This window comes from Nicotiana tabacum, chromosome 3 (assembly GCF_000715075.1).
Source record: "Nicotiana tabacum cultivar K326 chromosome 3, ASM71507v2, whole genome shotgun sequence".
Classification (NCBI taxonomy): Eukaryota; Viridiplantae; Streptophyta; class Magnoliopsida; order Solanales; family Solanaceae; genus Nicotiana; species Nicotiana tabacum.
The window spans coordinates 111,434,995-111,455,982 of NC_134082.1; positions in this window are offsets into that span (position 1 = coordinate 111,434,995).

The window sequence follows — 20,988 nt, forward strand, 5'->3', positions numbered from 1 at the left end:
ACTTTGAGACTTGGAGGGCTTAAATATTCTAGCTTCTCTTTTGCTTTACATAGTCCGACTTTTATCTTAGTCGCATAATGTTTAGCTTTACGCGCTTGTAACAAAAGATTCATATCATGTCGTGGGAGAGTCTAAATAATGAACCGTTTGATTTCTCGAATATTAGACTTCAATATCTAAAATATATCCAAAACTTACAATTAAACACCTTCAGAATTGCCTCGGATAATATTTTGAAACCACCTTTAGATTTCACCCCGTTGAAAATTTCAGATTTGCGCAGTCTCACCAAACAAACCATATCTTGGTTTAAAAATATCGAAATTGCAAACCATTTGATTTTTTGAAAACGAGACTTCAAAATATAAAACATATCCAAAATTCTCAATCAAACAACTTCAGAATTGTCCCAGATAATATTTTGAAATCAACTTTATATTGCATCACGCTATCAATTCCAGATTTGCACAGTGTCACCAAAAAATTCATATCTTGGCATAGGAATATCGAAATGGCAAAATGTTTGATTTCAAGAAAACTAGATTACAAGACCTAGAACATATCCAAAATTATCAATCAAATAACTCCAGAATCGTCCCAGGTAATATCTTGAATCAACTTTATATTGCATCACGCTACCAATTCCAGATTTGTGCAGTCTCACCAAAAAAATCATATCTTGGTGTAGGAACGTCGAAATTACAAACCGTTTGATTTCTTAAAAATTAGACTTCAAGATATAGAACATATCCAAAATTCTCAATCAAAAAACTTTAGAATCATCCTAGATAATATTTTGAAATCAACTTTATATTGCACCACGCTATCAAGTCTAGATTTGTACAGTCTCACCAAAAAATTCATATCTTGGGGTAGGAACATTGAAATTACGAACCGTTTAATTTATTGAAAATTAGACTTCAAGATATAGAACATATCCAAAATTATCAATCAAACAACTTTAGAATCGTCCCATATAATATTTTGAAATCAACTTTATATTGCACCACGCTATCAATCCCAGATTTTGCAGTCTCCCCAAAAAAATTCACATCTTGGTGTAGAAGCCTCAAGATCGGAAGATGTCTTACTTGCCATCAATCAAAATTTAAGAGCTATATTCTCACAAATATCTTGGGTTCAAGTCTCACCGAATTTGAAACGTTGTGCCAAGCAATCTTTTCCTTATACTTGTGTTTCCTTTTGACGCCTCTCTTCTCTTCCTCTTTTTTTTAAGACAGAGGGCGGACTTGGACACCAACAAACTTGAAGGTTTGGAGAACTTGAAGACATAAGAATCCCTGGACTTCAATGCAAAATAATTGACATCCTCCTAAAATTGACCTATTGAAGATATCAATTTAGCATGGAGGGTTTCCCCCTTTAAATCAAAAGAGATCAAAGTTCAACAAGAAGATGGCATTTCAGCTTGATCTTATATTCCTTCATACTTCATTCGAACAACAATTGAGGCAAATGTATCTTTGAACTTATGCGACTGAACTTAGAATGAAACTCTAAGCTTTCTACGTACCTCGGTGAAGAGGATCAAGTCATACCGTAGTTCAGACTGGGTAGATTTTTTTTAACATCCTAACTTTTGCCTAAGCCGGCTCTTTCGAGATTTTCAACCTAGCGGACTTTTTTTTTTGCAACATACAGTTTAGGCTCGTGCGTCAAGGAGCATTGCAACTTCAAGGATAATACTTCTTCAAAAACTTGCCATTGATAGGGCCGATCCTCATACCATCTGCATCAACCAGCTTGTAAGCCCCACTTGAGTAAGCTTCTTGTACGACATATGACCCATCCAATTTTGAAGTGAACTTCCCTACAGGTTTATGGGAAGTAATTATAGGTCTTCGTATGGCAAGGACTTGATCTCCTACTTGAAAGGATCTCGGGCGAACTCTTTTATTGAAGGCGCGAGATAATCGAGCTTGATAACATTCACGACTCTGTTGAGCTTCCAATCTCTTTTCATCAAGAGCTTCCAACTCTGCTAACCGAAGTCGAACATTTTCTTCATCAGTGATCCCTTCTTGAATAGCCAGTCATAACGAAGGTATTTGACGCTTAAGTGGCAAGACGGCTTCGACTCCATAAACGAGTGAATAAGGAGCCGCCTATGTTGGCGTGCGGTGAGTTGTCCTATATGCCCATAGAGCTTCTTCCACACGGTCATTCTAATCTCGTTTGGATTTGGAGACGACTTTCTTTAACAAGTTGTATAAAGCCTTGTTGAATGCCTCAGCTAGATCATTGGCGGCAACATTGTACATCGAAGAGTTACGTTGCTTGAAACCAAAGAGATCACAAATCTTGTTCATCAACCTATTATCGAATGGCTTTCCATTATTCGTTATTATGTAACGAGGAATGCCAAAGCGATAAATAATGTTTACTCGGATGAAACTTGTAACATTTTCCTTCTTTACTTCCTTAAGAGCAACAACTTCAGCCCATTTTGAGAAGTAGTCATTTGCAACCCAGATGTATAGGTGCCCACTAGAGGACTTTGGCAGTGGTCCAACAACATCCAATCCCCAAGCGTCAAATGGCCAGGATGCAACAGTCGGGTGCAACACTTCAGGAGGTTGATGAATAAAATTTGCATAGAATTGACAAGCCTTGCATCTTCGAGCATAGTCCTAGCAATCTTTTACCATCGTTGGTCAATAATATCCCATCCTTTTTATATGGAAGTAGAGCTTTGGTCCAGACTGGTGTGACCCACATACCCCAGAATGTGCCTCTTGCAAAGCTTGGAGAGCTTCTTCTTCTCCTAGGCATCGCAAGAGTACTCCCTCGAACGACCTTCTGTATAGAGTATCATAATAGTAAAGGAAGCGAGGTGCACGATGACAGATTTCAGTCCTTCTCCTCGGATTTTCTGGAAGTATCCCATATCATAAGTAGTCGATAATGAGTTGTCACCATTCTTCTTTCTCAACTTCAGAAACAGCAACAAGATGCTTGAGTTCGTTTTCTTCACCTTCAGCCTCATTTGGCGGCGGTACTACCCATTTTTGGCAGACGATAACTTGTGCTTGGTCAGGCAGGGCTAATGATGAAGCTAGAGCAGCTAAAGCATCAGCCTTCTTATTTTCTTTCCTTGGCACATGCTGAATAGTCACATTACCAAGCCACCCATCAACTTTTTAGCGTAATCATGATATGGGCGTAGTTCAGGCTTCTTGACCTCGTAACTACCCAAAAGCTGATTGACCACTAACTAGGAGTCACTAAAGACTTGCAATTGCAATTGCTTCATATCAACGACCATTTCAAGCCCAAGTATTAATTCTTGATATTCAGCAACATTGTTGGAACAGAGTTGTGTCAAGGTGAAAGAGTAGGGCAAGACTTCACCTTGGGGAGTGACAAATACTATGCCAGCCCCAGCTCCCCCACGATGCGCAGCACCATCAAAGTACATCTTCCATGGAGGTTGAACTTCAACGACCATTGCATCCTCATTAGGTAGTTCATCAGTTAGCTCTCAGTCATCAGGTATCGAATGATCTGCCAAGAAGTCTGCCAATGCTTGTCCTTTTACATCCTTTTGAGGGATGTACAAAATCTCGAATTATTGAAATTGGAGGTACCATCTCGCTAGTCGATCACTAAGAACAGGTTTTGACATCACAAACTTGATGGGGTTTGCTTTAAAAACAAGAGGGACAACATGAGCTTGAAAGTAATGCTTCAACTTTTGAATTGAGAAGACTAGCGCCAAACACAACTTTTCAATTGGAGAATAATTCAACTTGTTAGGTGGCATCATCATGCTCAAGTAGTAAAGAGAGTTTTCTTTTCCCTCACTATTTTTTTGGGCCAACGGTGCTCCAATAGACCTTTCCTGTGCCGCAATGTATAGTATCAACGACTTTCTAGGTATAAGAGCTGCTAAAACTGGAGGCTTCATCAAGTAGGTTATAATACTTTCGAAGGCATTGCTACAAGCTTGGTCCCACTTGAAAGGAATGCCTTTCTTCATGAGGCGACTAAACGGTTGGCACCTCCCAACCAGGTTTGATATGAATCTTCTAAGGTATGCTAGCTTTCCTTGCAGACTTTTCAATTCATGGATATCTCGAGGCTCAAGCATTTTCAAAATGGCATCCACTTTGGCTTGATCAATTTCGATCCCTCGATGTCGGATAATAAAACCAAGAAACTTTCTAGAAGTAACTCCAAAGGCACATTTCAATGGATTCATCCTAAGTTGGTATCTCCGGAGAAATTCAAATACCATCCTCAAGTCTTTTATGTGGTCGCCCTTCTCTCTTGATTTCACCACCAAGTCATCAACATATCATTCGACATTCTTATGGAGAAGATCGTCGAAAATATTCTGCATATCCCTTTGGTAAGTAGCACCAGCGTTCTTCAAGCCAAAAGGCATTACCTTGTAGCAATAAATGCCCTTTGGGGTACGGAATGTAGTAAGCTCTTCATCCTTTGGTGCCATGTGTATTTGGTTATAGCCCGACGAACCGTCCATAAATGACATTGCCTCGTACCCAGTAGTATCATCGATCATCAGTTCTGGAATGGGAAGCAGGAACTTATCTTTTGGACATGCATTGTTAAGATCCCTAAAGTCAACGCACACTCCAATCTGGCCATTTTTCTTCCTTACAGGGACAATACTTGAAACCCATGTTGGGTACTTAACTTTACGAATAAAGCCATCTTCGATGAGTTTGTTAACTTCTGTTTCAATCAAGGGAACCAAGTCCTTCCTAAAACGCCTTTGAGCTTGTTTAATAAGACGAGCACCATTTTTGACGGCAAGGTGATGGACTGCTACTTTCGGGTCCAAGCCAGGCCTCTCTTTGTAACTCCAAGCAAATACATCCCTGAACTCTTTGAGTAATTCAATATAAGTGCTCTCTTCATCATCTTCAAGTAAAGCACTTAGGTAGGTGGGTCTTGGTTTTTCATCGGTGCCAAGATTAACTTCTTTTAAGGCATCAACTGTCGTCTTCACTCCTTTTTCAAGTTCAGGTGGAGCATCTTTCACATCTTCATCTTCTTGAGGGTCTCCATCATTGAAGGATATGTGATAACATGGCGAAACATCCTCCAATTCCGCATTATCTTCCATCGAAAATGGAATGCCATTCTTGATTTGTCTAGTAACATGATACGAAGAACCTACACTTTCTCTATCTTCATCACGTTCCTTAGCATAGACCACAATATATGGCTTTACCTTTAGTACTCTTTACATGAAATCACAAGTTTTGTTTGTCGCCTCATTCTAGGAGGAACCAAACTTTGGAAACCCTTAGAGATCTCCTGGATTTTGGGTGAAGCGGGTATTCTTATGCTTTGAAAATTTCTTCGGAACTTGTTCCCCTTCTTTAATGGACCCAATCTTTCATCCTCACAGGTGATCTTCCAAGTCAATCAAAGATAGAAGGCTTGTTAGAAGTGGCTGATTCATCTTCTACAGTGATATAGTTGTTGCTTGCCCTTCTTATTGAGATGCGCACTAGTGAGGTTGCTTGTATCCCAAACCTTCACGTGGTTGCCTTGTTGTAGCTTCCGATGGGAGCTTCCCTAACTTTGACGGCTCATTGGGATTGTATCCAACTTTTGCAAATAGCTTGTAAGCGTTAGGGCCAAAACTTTCATCTGTTCGCTTTGTAGGGAGTGCCACATTCTGCAAACGATTTTGGGCTACAAACCCTGCAAGTGGCATTGAGCACGACTTTACTGCCTCAATTCGTTTGACCGGAAGAGTTAACTCCTTTAGCATGTTGACTTGGCGATTAGATGATTCACTTTCATCTTTCTTTCCTTTTAGGGATATATTGGAGTGCCGGACTTACTTTCTTGCCACAAGACGTAACATTCCCTCTATAAGACTTATTCGCGTTGGGTTGTACCTCCTTACTAGCAGCTTTGGCTTCACTAGTAGTCACCTCTTCTATTTTAGTTGAGGGCTCTTTATTCTTGCTTTTCATGCCATCATCAGCTTTCAGCTCCTTCACAATGTGGTTCTTCAAGTAGAACTTTGCATCGGCAAAGTGTGACTCAGCCTCGGTAAATGGCTCATCATTAGCAACTACCGTCTTCTCGACTTCACCCTCGTAGTATTTTAAATATTGATGGTAGGTAGATGGAACTACTTTATTCTCATGTATCCAAGGCTTCCCAAGCAAAACATTATATGAAGTCTTCGCGTCGATCACATGCAGCCATGCACTTGATTGCATATCTTCAATAGTAATTCCCAGCCTGATCGTGCCTATGGCTCTTTGCCCCCCTTGGTTGAATCCTTGGATCATCACACGATTTTCTGAGAGTTCATTCATGGGAATACCAAGTTCTTTCACAGTGTGGATTGGCAAAATGTTCACTGAGGATCCTCCATCAACCAAAATCTGATTTACAATGGGCGGTTATGAGGAGTGTCACCTAGCAAAAGATCGTCATTTGTGAACATGACCCTTTCCTCACAAGCATTAACTTCTTGAGGAGTAGACTCGATGGGCTTTTCTAAAGATGGTGCCAACGGTAGGTCATCACTCTTTTCTTCCCCTTTGTCAGCATGGCAACCAGAGGCATCAATGCCCTCATGGGAAATCTTCGTGCAGAACCAACTTGGTAAAAACTCCTCCAAGGTCACTGGATTTCGTGGCTTTTAAGAATGGTGCATCTCCACTTTTGCTTTCTTCAAATGCCTAACTGGATTCTTTTTCGTTGGTCTTTTTACCATTATCTTCCTTGTTGGTTGTTCTATTGATTCTTTTCGTGGGCTCCTTTAGTGGTGCCTACGACAAGTCACCAATGTCCAACCTTCATCATAATCAGGTTGATTGACTTCAGCTTCGTCGCTCTCCAGTAATTCTTCATCTTTACTTTCTTTAAAACCACATAAGTCATCCGGACTGAATGAGTCAAAAGTGATAGAGACTTGGTTTGCGCTTGATTTCTCATCTTCAAGCACGATCTTCTTTTCGCGAACCAAATCCATGACTTTATCCTTGAAGACAAAGCACTTATCCAGAGGGTGGCTTACAAGTTAGTGATATTTGCAGTAGTTTGGGTCATTTGTTTTCCCAGCTTCATTTGGTCGCTTCATCTCCGGAAGCTCAATGAGATTTAACTTGAGGAGTTCTTCGAAAATGGCTGGCACATCAGAATCCAGGAATGGGTACTCTTTTTCCTGCATTTCTTTTAGAGTCAACTTTCCACTTGGTTTGTCTTGAAAAGAAGTGGATTTCATACTCTGCTTCTTGCTCACCTTCGTCGTGAACTTCATAGGTGACGTATTGACATTCATAGCTTCTTTGCTTTTAGACTTGGGTACAAACTTGCCCCACTTCTTGACTTCTTGCTTGTCATTCACATTGCGAGGTTCATAGATGGGTAGCCTTTCATTTCCAGCGGAGGCCTTGCTCAATTCCATGTCGTGGGCACGAGTTGTAAGTTCTTCAATTGTGCTAGGCTTGATACCTTGCAAGATGTAGCACAATCCCCAATGCATGCCTTGGATTCACATCTCTATGCCTGAAGCTTCACTAAACCTATCTTTGCAGTTGAGGCTTGCATTCCTCCAACGATTGATAAAGTCGATAACTGGTTCCCCCTTTCGTTGATGAGTATTTGTAAGCTCTATCATACTCATCGTGCGTCTTGTGCTATAAAAGCGATTGAGGAATTCTTGCTCTAGTTGATCCCAGCTGTCGATAGATCCAGTCTCGAGGTCCGTGTACCAATCAAAAGCATTTCCTTTTAGCGAGCTGACAAACTACTTGATGAGTCCATAAGTCCTAGCATTGTTTCATGTCTCCACAAAGTGCGCAACATGTTGCTTTGGGTTACCTTTACCATCAAACTGTTGAAACTTCGGAGGTGATAGCCAGCAGGCATCTTCAATATATCGACCCTGCATTGTACGGCTTTGCATATGTAAGGGAGGATTTGGCGGCAACTTCATATTTGTTCTTCATGGTTCCTTTGATGAACTCCTTCAGTTGACCGATTGGAATCATTCCTTCAGATGAGACAGGGATAGCCTTACTGGATGTTGCTTGTCTTGGGGGAGAGTCACTCTCTAGAACTTCTGGGAGCTTGCCGGGTGCATGGGTAGATTCTTATCCCATCAAGATTCCCACCCTGTTTGTTAGCTTGTCAATTCTAGCCTCTTGATTTTGCATGCATTTGGTCAAGCCAGCGATTGCTTCCATCAAGTTTGCCAACTACTCCTCCATAGATGAAGTGTTTGTCACCATGTCTTGCATGATTGTCGTGGATGACGGAGAGTAGCATGGATTTTCACACAGATTGATCCTTGATTGGATCACGCTATGTGGTGTAAGTGGGGAGGATCCATCGCTTGAAGCATCATCATCTTCCTTCACAGCAGAGTGCTTGGAGCCGGAGAGGTCAAGCAAAGCAAGAGTTTTCTTGATCTTTACAGCAACATCACTTCCTCCTTCAGATGCGTTTGTGGAAGATCTTGCTCCTTTTGAGGATGAAGATCCGAAAATAGGGGTTGATGCAGACGACACTTGGGGTGCTTGTTGTCCTAAAGAGCTTGCTTTGCTCCTCGTAACTGGTCCGAAGCTTCCAAAAGTGACATCGAGGATGTTTTCCACATCAGCATAGAACCTGGAGTTAGCAGCCTTGGTGGATGTTGATTTGGAGTTGATTTTCTTAGAAGCCATTTCAATGTTCTTGGGTTTTGATGATTGAAAGGTTGAGATGAGAGGTAGAGATTGTTCCACTGGGCGTGCCAGAATTTGTAGACAATAAATTTGGTGTCGAGAAAATAAAATCAAGACAAAAAATATTGCAACAATCGTAGTATTTTATTTCGAATATTTGAGCGTTACAATCTCTATAATTCCTTTGATTCTACTTTTCTTGTACAAATTCAAGGGCCTTTGAGCTTGATCTTGAATTTGAATTTGATTTATCCATCGCGAATACTTTGATTGTTGCCACGAATTTTATCACGAACAAGTAGCCTTGATCTTGAACGTCTTGTATTTGATTTGACTTCGTTCTTGATCTTGAATTCTTGAATTGTTCTTCGTTCTTGAGCTTGAATACTTGATTTGTTCTTCTTTCTTGAACTTGAACTTGATTTCTTGAACTTGAACTTGATTGCTTGAAGCCTGAAACTTGTAGAGAAATTTGCGGCATTTGATCCACGAGCTCTCTCTTGCTTCTTGTTATAACTTTTGGTGTCTTTTCTGAGTTATGAAGACCCCTATTTATAGTTGTGGAAGGGAGGAGTTGTGATAAGAACAAACTCTTTCCGACCAATCAAATTGAAGTGTGACATGGCCGTATTTGATTGGCCAGAACATGTCACTTCCACACGTGGCGCGATTTCATTGGCCTTTCAGTGTGACTAGGCATGCCTTGTCATTTTGACACGTGGCATGATCCTATTGGCTCTTCCGCTTGACTTGGCGCGCCACGTCATTTGACACGTGGCACCAAACTAGGCCTCTAGGAAGATTACATCTTGGGCTTGATGAAGTGGGCTCATCACTTTAACCCAATTAAATGTGCTAGCCCAATGGATTAAGACTTATTTATTTAATCCATACATATTGGTCTTATATAATTAATTCAATTATATTAGCCCATAGTATTTATTTGGACTAGTATATTTAAGATATAGTCCAAATTATGTATTGAATTTGAATCCAATAAATTTTACATGCCTACAAATACTCCCTACTTCAAGATATATATATATATTGATTCACTCATAGATTTTCTTCTATATTAGCTAGAAATATGGAGGTAAAATATTAATTAAAAAACTAGAATAAAAAAATAAAAAATATAGAAAGACATAAATTGAGATAAGCTATGACTTTGTACTTTGGAGCTATAAAATAAAACTAAAATTTACTTACGATATTAAAAATTTATTGAGTTTAAAAATTAAATAAATTCAAGCAGCAAATTAAGATCTTACATAAAGTATACAAATTATTTATAAGGTAAAAAAATTAAATAATCAAGAAAAAATATTTTAATAACAAGAATAACAAATCTATATTATATTAAAAGGAGAGTAGTATGCATTGTGGTTAAGCCAAGTGACAAGCTAAAATGAAGCCACTTGGAAAGTTTAGGACAACATTAATAATTAAAAATTATAAATGAAAACATAATTAATGAAAGTAGTTTAATAAATCTTATACATAATCCAAATAGATCTTAGACAAATTCAATCTTTATATCTATATTTATATTTATATGTTGTCACGACCCAGATGTTTTCCACCCTCGGGAGTTGTGATGGCGCCTACTAATGAGAGCTAGGCAAGCCAACCCTTAACTACCTTATTCATTAATAAATTACTTCTTTTAACAATTATCAGTGATAGCATGAAAACAACTGAGTTAAATAAATAAGCGGAAGACCTAAATTAAATAAGCTGAACAATAATGTGAAAGTCAACATATGCCTATACCCAAGAACTGGTGTCACATCACTCACGAACTACTAAGAGTACTAAATACAACCGTTTGAAAGAAATATAACATTGTTTGTCTCGAATAGATGAGATAACAGAATGAAATATAAGATAGAGGAGACACCGGGCCTGCGGACGCCTGCAAGGCTACCTCGGTGTCTCGGTGGACTGAAGGCTAGCTCCCGCGCTACTGCTGCTATCCAATACCTGGATCTGTGCAAAAGAGCACAGAGTGTAGTATCAGCACAACCGACCCCATCTGCTGGCAAGTGCCTAGCCTAACCTCGGCGAAGTAGTGACGAGGCTAGGACCACACTACCAAATAACCTGTGGAGTTCAAATATCTATATGTACAGCGGAAAAGAAATGCAGGAAATAATCAGTCAATGTGGGAAGGGAAAACATGTTGTGGGGAGGTAACAGTTCCAAATAGAAAACCTCAATAAAAGAAAGAAACAACAAAGCCAGAATATCAACAAGAATCAGAATTCAACGATTTGCACGGCATCACCCTTCGTGCTTTTACTCTCTTCCTCATCCAAACAATATTTATAATGAAAATGTGCACGGCATCACTCTTCGTGCTTTTACTCTCATTCTCACCAAATCAATCGTATCATAATAATGTGCACGACATCACGCTTCGTGCTTTTACTCTCTTTCCTCACCACATAGTCAATGAATATCGGTACGGAATGGTACATCGTACGGTACAACATCACCCTTCGTGCTTTACACTCTTTCCTCACAATAGCAAACAATGTAGGGCATCACCCTTCGTGCTTTAACACTCTTCCTCACCCAAACAACAATCACAAACAAATGGGCAAGGGAGTAGACAAATAATGGTAGAAATCCCGGCAAGGGAATACAATTAAACAGCTAAATCCCGGCAATGGAACAATATCAATAAATCTCAACATCCCGGCAAGGGAGATAATCAACAAAGCAACAAACATCCCGACAAGGGAACAATTCAATAATTCTTTCTCTTTCTTTCACTTCTTACTTTATAACTCACTTTACCACTTGAGTCAATGCTCCAAAGGGTTCAATTATCTCATATACTTTCACAATTCGTATTATAACTCGAGCCAATGCTCCTCGAAGTTCAAAGATCACAATTTCTTTCACATGCTTTTTACAACATATAGAAATCATCATTTAGGCATGAAAGATACAACAAAATCAGAATATGCGCAATATAAAGACTTACAGTTATGCTAGACACCAACGTATAGATACGCGTCACCATGCCTATACGTCGTATTTGACAATTAGCACGTAGCAAATAAGACTCAACTCCTAATCCCTCAAGCTAAGGTTAGACCAAACATTTACCTCAAACTTCCACGACCAAATCAATCCTCAATTACCGCTTTTCCTTTTGAATTTGGCTCCAAATCGATTTTATCTATACAATAATGACTTCAATACATCAATAAATGCTAAACAATGCGAACCCAATGCCTAATTATAGCTTTCCAAGCATTATTCCCAAAATCCCAAAAATCAACCCCCGGGCCCGCTTGGTCAAAACACGAGGTTCGGACCAAAATCAAATCACCCATTCACACACGAGCCCGAATATATAATTTGTTTTTAAATTCGACCCCAAAACGAGGTCTAAATCAAGAAAAATCAAAAAGCCCTAACTCTACTCAATTTCCTAATTTTTACCCTTAATTACATGTTTTAGGCCTAGATTTTCAATAGATGTTGATGAAAAATGAAGGAAACGAGTTAAAGATTACTAACCCAAGAGATTATGGTGAAGAATTGCTTCAAAGATCGCCTAAGAGTTTTGGAGAAAAAGAGGTTTTGTGAAATTTTGAGAAATCTCGTAAGTGTTCTATCTTCGCGTTCGCGATGGGTCAGGCTGGTTAGTCTTCGCTTTCCCGTTAACGGGCTTGCGATCGCGAAGCTTTTGTTTCTCGATCCCTCGCGTTCGCGTCCTACAGGTAGGGGTGTCAATGGATATTTAAAAACCGACTAAACCGACCGAACTACACCGTACTGAACCGAATTTTAGGTTTCTTTTAATAAAACAGTAGGTTTTTATATAAATCTATAACCGTACCAATAATTAGGGTAGGTTTTTTATTTTATGAAAATAAACCGAAAAAATTCCGAACTGTACCAAATAAATTTACAATGTGAACAATATATTTATATATTAAGTTTAAAAATAATAAGGCATTAAATTTTTTCTTGGGCCTTGGAATTAAGAAACAATTACAAGCCACAAGTAATTAAACTCAAAATCTTAATTCCCAAACCTATTATGCTACTCATATTAAAACTAAATTATTTTCAGCATGTTCACTAGCAAGACACAAGGTATTATCGCGATTATGAGTAGCAAACTACAATATATTGAATATGTTTCCTTTTTTATGATTTTGATTTATATTTTTGAATATTTAATCTTCTATAGACTTTATTCTTGAATCCCAGCTTAGTTAATATTTTTTCACTCATGCGATTTATATTATTTTTGTATTTGCTTAGTTTTTTTACGTTGATGTAGATTAGTTGATGGATCTATACTCTAGTAATCTTTCATATTTTCTTAATTCATCACTTTTTAAACTGTAAAAATATCTAGAGAGTTTTACTAAGTCATATAAAAGTACGTATGTTATTGCATTCTACTTCTACTAGTAACTTTTACATGACATTAAAAAAAATTACCGAAAATGTACCGAACCGTACCGATACCGAAGAGAAACCGACATGATTGGGACGGTTTCGAGAAGTCTAATTTTGGTTATACATAACAGAATAACCGAAAAATTGGTATGGTACAAATTTTATAAAATAACCGGCCGAATCGAACCATTGACACCCCTACCTACAGGTCGCGTTCGCGTAAGGTAACTACCCCTCACCCTGCCCAGGCCCATTTGCCCTTCGCGTTCGCGTGGCCAGGAACGCGTTCGGGAAGGTATAGCCCCCCGCTGCCTCGCGTTCGCGACCTGGGCTATGCGTTCGTGTAGAAGGAAGTTCCTTCAGCAACATCTTACACATCGTGTTCGCGAGGGCCATCCCGCGAACGCGAAGAAGGAAATACCAGAACACCTGAACTGCTTTTTCTGCAATTTTTTCTTAAGTCCGAAACCTCTCGAAATACATCCGAAACGCACCCGAGCCCTCGGGGATCCTAACCAAACACATGCACTAACTCAACAACATCATACAAACTTATCTGTACGATCAAGTCACCTAAATAACCTCAAAATCAATGAATCAAACCTCAAAATCAAGAATTTTTCCTCAAACTTCATCAAGTTTCTAATTTAGAATTTTAAGTCCGAAACACGTCAAACGACGTCCAATTTCAACCAAATTTTATAGAAATGACTTAAACCATATATAAGACCTGTACCGGGCACCGAAACCAAAATACGGGCCCGATACCATCGCTTTCTAATCAGATTTCATTTCAAAATTACTTAAACATTTTCAGAAAATAATTTTACTTAAAAAATTCATTTCTCGGGCTTGGGACCTCGGAATTCGATTCCGATCATATGCCCATGTCCCATATTTTCCTACGGACCTTCCGGGACCGTCAAATCACGGGTCCGGGTCAGTTTACCCAAATTGTTGACCGAAGTCAAATTTATTCAATGTAACTCAAAACTTAGCATTTTTCACAGAATTTCATATTTAAGCTTTCCGGCTACGCGCCCAGATACGCACGCAAATCGAGGCGATCCTAAATGAGATTTTCAAGGCCTCGAAAGCACAAAATGCAATTAAAAGCAAGTGATGACCCTTTGGGTCGTCACATATGTATATTTCTCTCTCTCTCTCTCTCTCTCTCTCTCTCTCTCTCTCTCTCTCTCTCTATATATATATATATATATATATATATATATATATATATATATATATATATATATATATATATATTGATTCACTCATAGATTTTCTTCTATATTAGCTAGAAATATGGAGGTAAAATATTAATTAAAAAACTAGAATAAAAAAATAAAAAATATAGAAAGACATAAATTGAGATAAGCTATGACTTTGTACTTTGGAGCTATAAAATAAAACTAAAATTTACTTAAGATATTAAAAATATATTGAGTTTAAAAATTAAATAAATTCAAGCAGCAAATTAAGATCTTACATAAAGTATACAAATTATTTATAAGGTAAAAAAGTAAATAATCAAGAAAAAATATTTTAATAACAAGAATAACAAAGTCATATTAATATTGATAAATCATGCAAACGAATATTTTAAACGTAAATATTACTGAAATATTTAGATATAATGTGTTTAAATAATTAAGAAAATATTTTTCTATGATGAATATTTAAATTGAGTGCAGTTAGTTTAAATTTGAAAGCATAACATACTTTTTCAAAATGCGGTCCAAATTAGAAAATAAAATGATTAAAATTATTTGAATTTGAGATGAGAAAGTTTTAAATTTTTATCAGTATTATATTAGAATGAATGTGGTAGAAATAGATATTAAATTCAAACAAGCTAATAAAAATTCACTTGACAATGTAATAATATTAGTTATTGAATAATATAATATTAAAAATAAAGAATAAATAGAGAAAAAAATTAAAATTCAGATTTTTTATCATAGAGAAAAGGGTAAAACTTATTTAAATTTGAGATGAGAAATTGTTTTATATTATGATAAGAATAACTCCACATAACTCAATTCTCATAGATAAAATCAAAAACTAAAATATTGAATAATAAAAATAAATTAGAGATAATGTGAGGAAATTTTTAAATCATAAGTTTAGAAAATAAAATAAATGTAAATATACAATATTTAAAAAATTTAAAATTTTCGAGCAATATTTTCAAAACAAAATAAATATTTATTTTATGATTAGAAAAATTTATATATATATATATATATATATATATATATATATATATATATATATATATATATATATATATATATATATATAATAAATAGAGAAAAAATAAAAATTCAGATTTTTTATCATAGAGAAAATGGTAAAATTTATTTAAATTTGAGATGAGAAATTTTTATATATTATGATAAGAAAAGTCATAATATGGATAAGTCCACATAACTCAAGTCTAATAGATAAATTCAAAAACTAAAATATTGAATAATAAAAATAAATTAGAGATAATGTGAGGAAATTTGTAAATCATAAGTTTATAAAATAAAATAAATGTAAATATACAAAACTTAAAAATATTATCAAAACTTAAATTGTTTTAAGTTTATATACAAAAATTTATATATATTTATCTCTATTATATAAAAAATAGTAGTGATAATGATATTTAATAAAGTTACAAATTAATGAAAAGCCACATAAAACGTAATAAAACTATATATTAGATTAAAAAATAGCAAAATTATATTAAATTATTAAAAATTTACTATTATAAAGAAAGGGAAAGACTATTTGAATTTGAGATTAGAAAGTTCTTAAAACTATGTTGAGAATGCTCAAACTATGAAGAATACCACGAAATTGAAGTCTTATTTATGAAAAATAAAAAAACAAATACATATTTAAAAATACATAATATAGGTACTAATGAAAATTAGAAATTGAATTTGATCTTAAAACTAAAAAAGAAAAATTTACGTAAAGAAATAAAATGACAGTGAAAATATTACTACAACATTTAGATATAATGTGTTCAAACAATTAAGAAAATATTTTCCTATGATTAATATCTGAATTGAGTACAGTTAGTTTAAGTTTGAAAGCATAGCATAATATTTTGAAAATGCGGTCCAATTTACAACATAGAATGATAAGAATTATTTAAATTTAAGATGAGATTTATTTTATTTCATAGTTTTTTTTTATTTTTGAAAATATTCATGTAAAGAAATAAAACAGTAAAAATATTACTACAATATTTGGATATAATATGTTCAAACAATTAAGAAATATTTTTCTATGATTAAATTAAATTTTAAAAATATAAATTAATTTCTAATATAGGTAATTTTACTAATGATAATTAAAAATTAAATTTGTATCTTAAAGCTAAAAAGAAAAGAAAATTTAACTGCATCTAATACAAAAATAATTATAAGAGAACTAAATATATTTGGAACGTAATAATCAAATAACTTATGTATTAATATTTTAGACTAATTCAAAATTATAATTTAAATAAAATATGATATTATTTTGGTTATAGGTAAAATATTAATATAAAAACTATTTAAAATATAGTAGGGAAGAGATGTATAAAAAAATAAAGGTAGTGTGATTTATACTTAAAATTAATTGAAAAATAAATAAATTAAATAATTAAATTATATTTAAAAATATTGCTGATAAATTTAAATGATTAAAAAATTCCGAATAAGAGGATACAAGCATAAAAATATACCAAATTTCAAGAATAAAATATTTATATTTATTAAAGACTATTAAAAAGATAATAAGCAAGATATTAATTAAATTATTAAGCTAATAAAAAATTATATGACAGTATAATAATATTAAATAATAAATAATACAATAACTATAAGAAAAGAACAAAAATAAAAAAGAATTTGCATAAAATGATGTGATGAATAAGAAATATTTGACTTCCAGTCAAAAACAAAGTGATAATAAGAATTTTCTTAAAATAATATGATATAATGTGCTCAAACAACACAGATCACAACATGGCATATTTAGTATTTTTTAATATTGACACCAAAACGAAATACAAATACTAAAATCAAGGGATTAGGTTGCTACAAATAAAATAAAAGTTGTCTACTACGAGATTTGAATAATAATTTCATATCTTGCTTCAAAATTAATATCTAATTTTACATAATTTTTATATGAACGGTTTATATTTTAAGGTTATTTGCACATAATTCAAACAATATAGATTACAATTTGACATAATTTGTGTTACTAGTATTATATTAAAGTAAATAGAATTAAAAAATGAACAAGATGACAAAGGAAAAAAAGCAAGAAAAATTAAGGCTTAATTACAAATAAAAAATGTTGAAAATTCAAATGTAACGACCCGATCGGTCGTTGTGAGCATTTGCACTTCGCTCGCCAATTCTTGGGCATGACTAGCCCTGTATGATATATTATGACTCATGTAAATCGTTAGTTTTGGTTTTCAGGATAATCGAAATAGATTTGGAAGAACAACTCTCAGTTCGAAGCTTTAAATTTGAAAGGTTTGACCAAGTCTTGACTTTTTAGTATTTGACCTCGTATTGGATTTCTGATGGTTTCGTTAGCCCCATTGGGTGATTTTGGACTTAGGAGCGCATCCGGATTGTGATTTGGAGGCCCGTAGTAGAATCTGGCTTGAAATAGTGAAAGTGGGAATTTTGGAAAGTTTGATCGGGAGTGAACTTTTTAAATCGGGGTCGGATTCCGATTCTGAAAGTTGGAACATGTCTGTAATGTCAAATGTGACTTGTGTGCAAAATTTGAGGTCTATCGGACGTGATTTGATATGATTCGGCATCGGTCGTGGAAGTTAAAATTTCAAAGTTCAATGATTTTGAATTAGAGGTGTGATTTGTCGTTTCGATGTTTTTATGTTTGTTTTGAGGGCTCGAGCAGGTCCGTGTTATGTTATGGGACTTGTCGGTATGTTCAGACGGGGTCTCGAGGGGTTCGGGCATGTTTCAGATTGATTTCGGGCTATTTTTTCCTTATGATTTCAGTGCTAGTATGGTTCTACATCTGGTGTCTATTCTCTTCATCGCGATCGCGGAGAGATGAACGTGGGCGTGTAAGGGGAAGACTTGAGGCTGTTTGTTTCTTCTTCGCGTTCGCGAACATGGGTCCACGTTCGCGTAGCTTATGGCAGATGGAGCATCGCGTTTGCAACGGTGAGCACACATTCGCGTAGTGTTGGGTTTGAGCTGAGGCAGCATGGTTCCCTCTTCGCGTCCGCGAGGTCAGTTCCGCGAACGCGTAGTTCAGTCAGTGGAGCTTAACACGATTGCGAAGTGTATTATGCGATCGCGTAGGGTTGTTCAGGGGCATCTTCTTCTTCCTCTTCGCGATCGCGATGGTAGTTCCGCGATCGAGGTGAATGTGTATCTGGGCAGATCTAAAAGATTCAAATGAGGGTTTCAAGTTCATAACATAAAATGAAAGTGGGAGCTCGGTATAAGGTGATTTTTGAAGGGATTTTCATAGAAATGATTGGGGTAAGTGTTCTTCACTCAAATTTGGTTAAATTTCATGATTAAGTCTTGATTTTTATAATTTAATTTGGGAATTTGGGGTAAAAATTGGGAAAAATGGAAGAAAATTTGGAGAGTTGATTTTGAGGATTTGGATGGCCATTTGATGTCGGATTTTGATAAATTTGATAGGGGTAGACTCGTGAGCAAATGGGCTTTCTAGTTTTGTGATTTTTATCGGATCCGAGATGTGGGCACAGGGGGTCGGGTTTGGCAAATTTCGGGATTTTTGAGCTAATTCGATTATTTTCGCTTGGGCCTTGTTCCTTTAGCGTGTATTGATGATATGATTATGATTTTGGACAGATTCGGGATGATTTGAGACCGGGTGAGTGGCAAGGGCATCGCAGTGTAGATTTTCGTCCGGTTTGAGGTAAGTAATGATTGTAAATGTTGTCCTGAGGGTATGAAACCCGGATTTCACATCGTTGTGCTACTTTGAGGTGACGCACACGCTAGATGACGAGCGTGGGGTCGTGCACCGTTGGGGATTATGACTTGGTCCGTCCCGTACAACTGTTAAGTCGCGTATTTGATTGAAAACTGTTTGATATCATTGTATTTTGGAAAGTATTGCTATGTTTTGGGTAGAATGCCACATTTGGGCCTCGTGCCAACTGTTTTGGACCCTTATGTGGCTTTTTACTACTATTTCTCACTGTTTTGACTTAATATTTGTACTCAGTCATGCTGTGTCTTACTGATTTCATAACTCAGCCTTATTTACTCACATTTGATACTATAAATGATATTTTGGGGTGGACGCCCTGTTTTACTGATAGTCCGAGTGGCTTGTGAGGTTGATGGCTGAGAGGGAGACCGAGGCCTGATTGTGAGGTTGATGACTGAGAGAGGCCGAGGGCCTGGTTGTGAGGATTATATATTTATGGATCGGGCTGCACGCCGCAACGATATATCGCTTGGGCTGTAAGAGCCCCTCCGGAATCTGCACACCCCTAGTGAGCATAGTCGACTATATATTTATGGATCGGGCTGCACTCCACAATGGTTATTATATGGTACCTATTGAGCGTGAGTGCTGAGTTTGAGCTCTGATTGATGAGAGTTGAGTCTCGAGTGACTGAGAGGCTTGCTTGAGGGGATGTATACACATATGAGTGATGCTTTGCCCGAAGGGCTTGATTTTATGAAACTGTTTTTTCCACTCTTCTTTATACTGAGCCTCTATTGAAAATGCTGAACAAATTCTTTTAAAGAACTTTCATTTAAGTTGGAGTTTTTACGAGATGTTCGGAATTTAATCACTGCTTTGGCTTTGTTATTTCCATTGAGATTTTTATGTTATGAGATGTTTATGATTTATGTTTGCCTGAGGGGCTGTATTCGAACTATGTTTTGCCCGAGGGGCCAATTACGATTTTCATCACTTTCACTATAAAACTACATTGAACCTCTATTGAAACTGTTAGAAAGTTTTTTTCAAAGGATTTTACTGAAGTTGGAGTTTAACGAGATGATTTGATTTTGTATCCTGTATTGGAAACATACTGTACCAACTGTGGTGCTATGACGTGGATTGCATGATTTCTTACTGCTCAGTATTTATTTACTTTTATTATTTATTGAGTTGGCGTACCCACATTACTCCCTGCACCTTGTTGTAGATTCAGGTATTTCTGAGCCCAGGGTCAGGTTCATCGAAGTTAGCAAGGTAGCTGCTTGGAGATCACAGCTTTGCTTTTCTCCCTTCTTATTCTCCCTTAGTGTATTTTGTGATTTTTCCGACCATGTTGGTCTTGAGGTTGTCAGACAGTTGTAGTAGATGCTCATGACTTGTAACACCCCGATGTCGGGCTTGTGTTATGTTGATGCACTGGTTATTTAGACTCATATTATGATATTTCTTATTAATTAATGGCTTTAAAATAACTTTTATAGAATAATGGTTTGATTTGGGAATTGTGTCGGCTGACCTAGTTTCACGATAGGCGCCATCATGACCAGGTCAGTTTTAGGGTCGTGACAAGTTGGTATCAGAGCCTAGGTTACATAGGTTTCACGAGTCATGAGCAGGTTTAGTAGAGTCTCGTGGATCGGTACAGAGACGTTTATACTTATCTTCGAGAGGTTGCAGAACCTTTAGGAAAAACTTCACATTCTTGAATTCTTATCGTGCGACATTGATTCTGCTTGAAATGTAACTCTTGAAATTCCTTCCACGTGTTCGTACGCGCGCATGAGCACTCAGTATCAGTTGTGCATCGACGGCTTGTGATTCTCTGATCGAGGGGTGACATGTGATTTTTGTGTGTTGATGTTGGGCCTGTCTGGAGGACTTGAGGCCGGGCTCTACT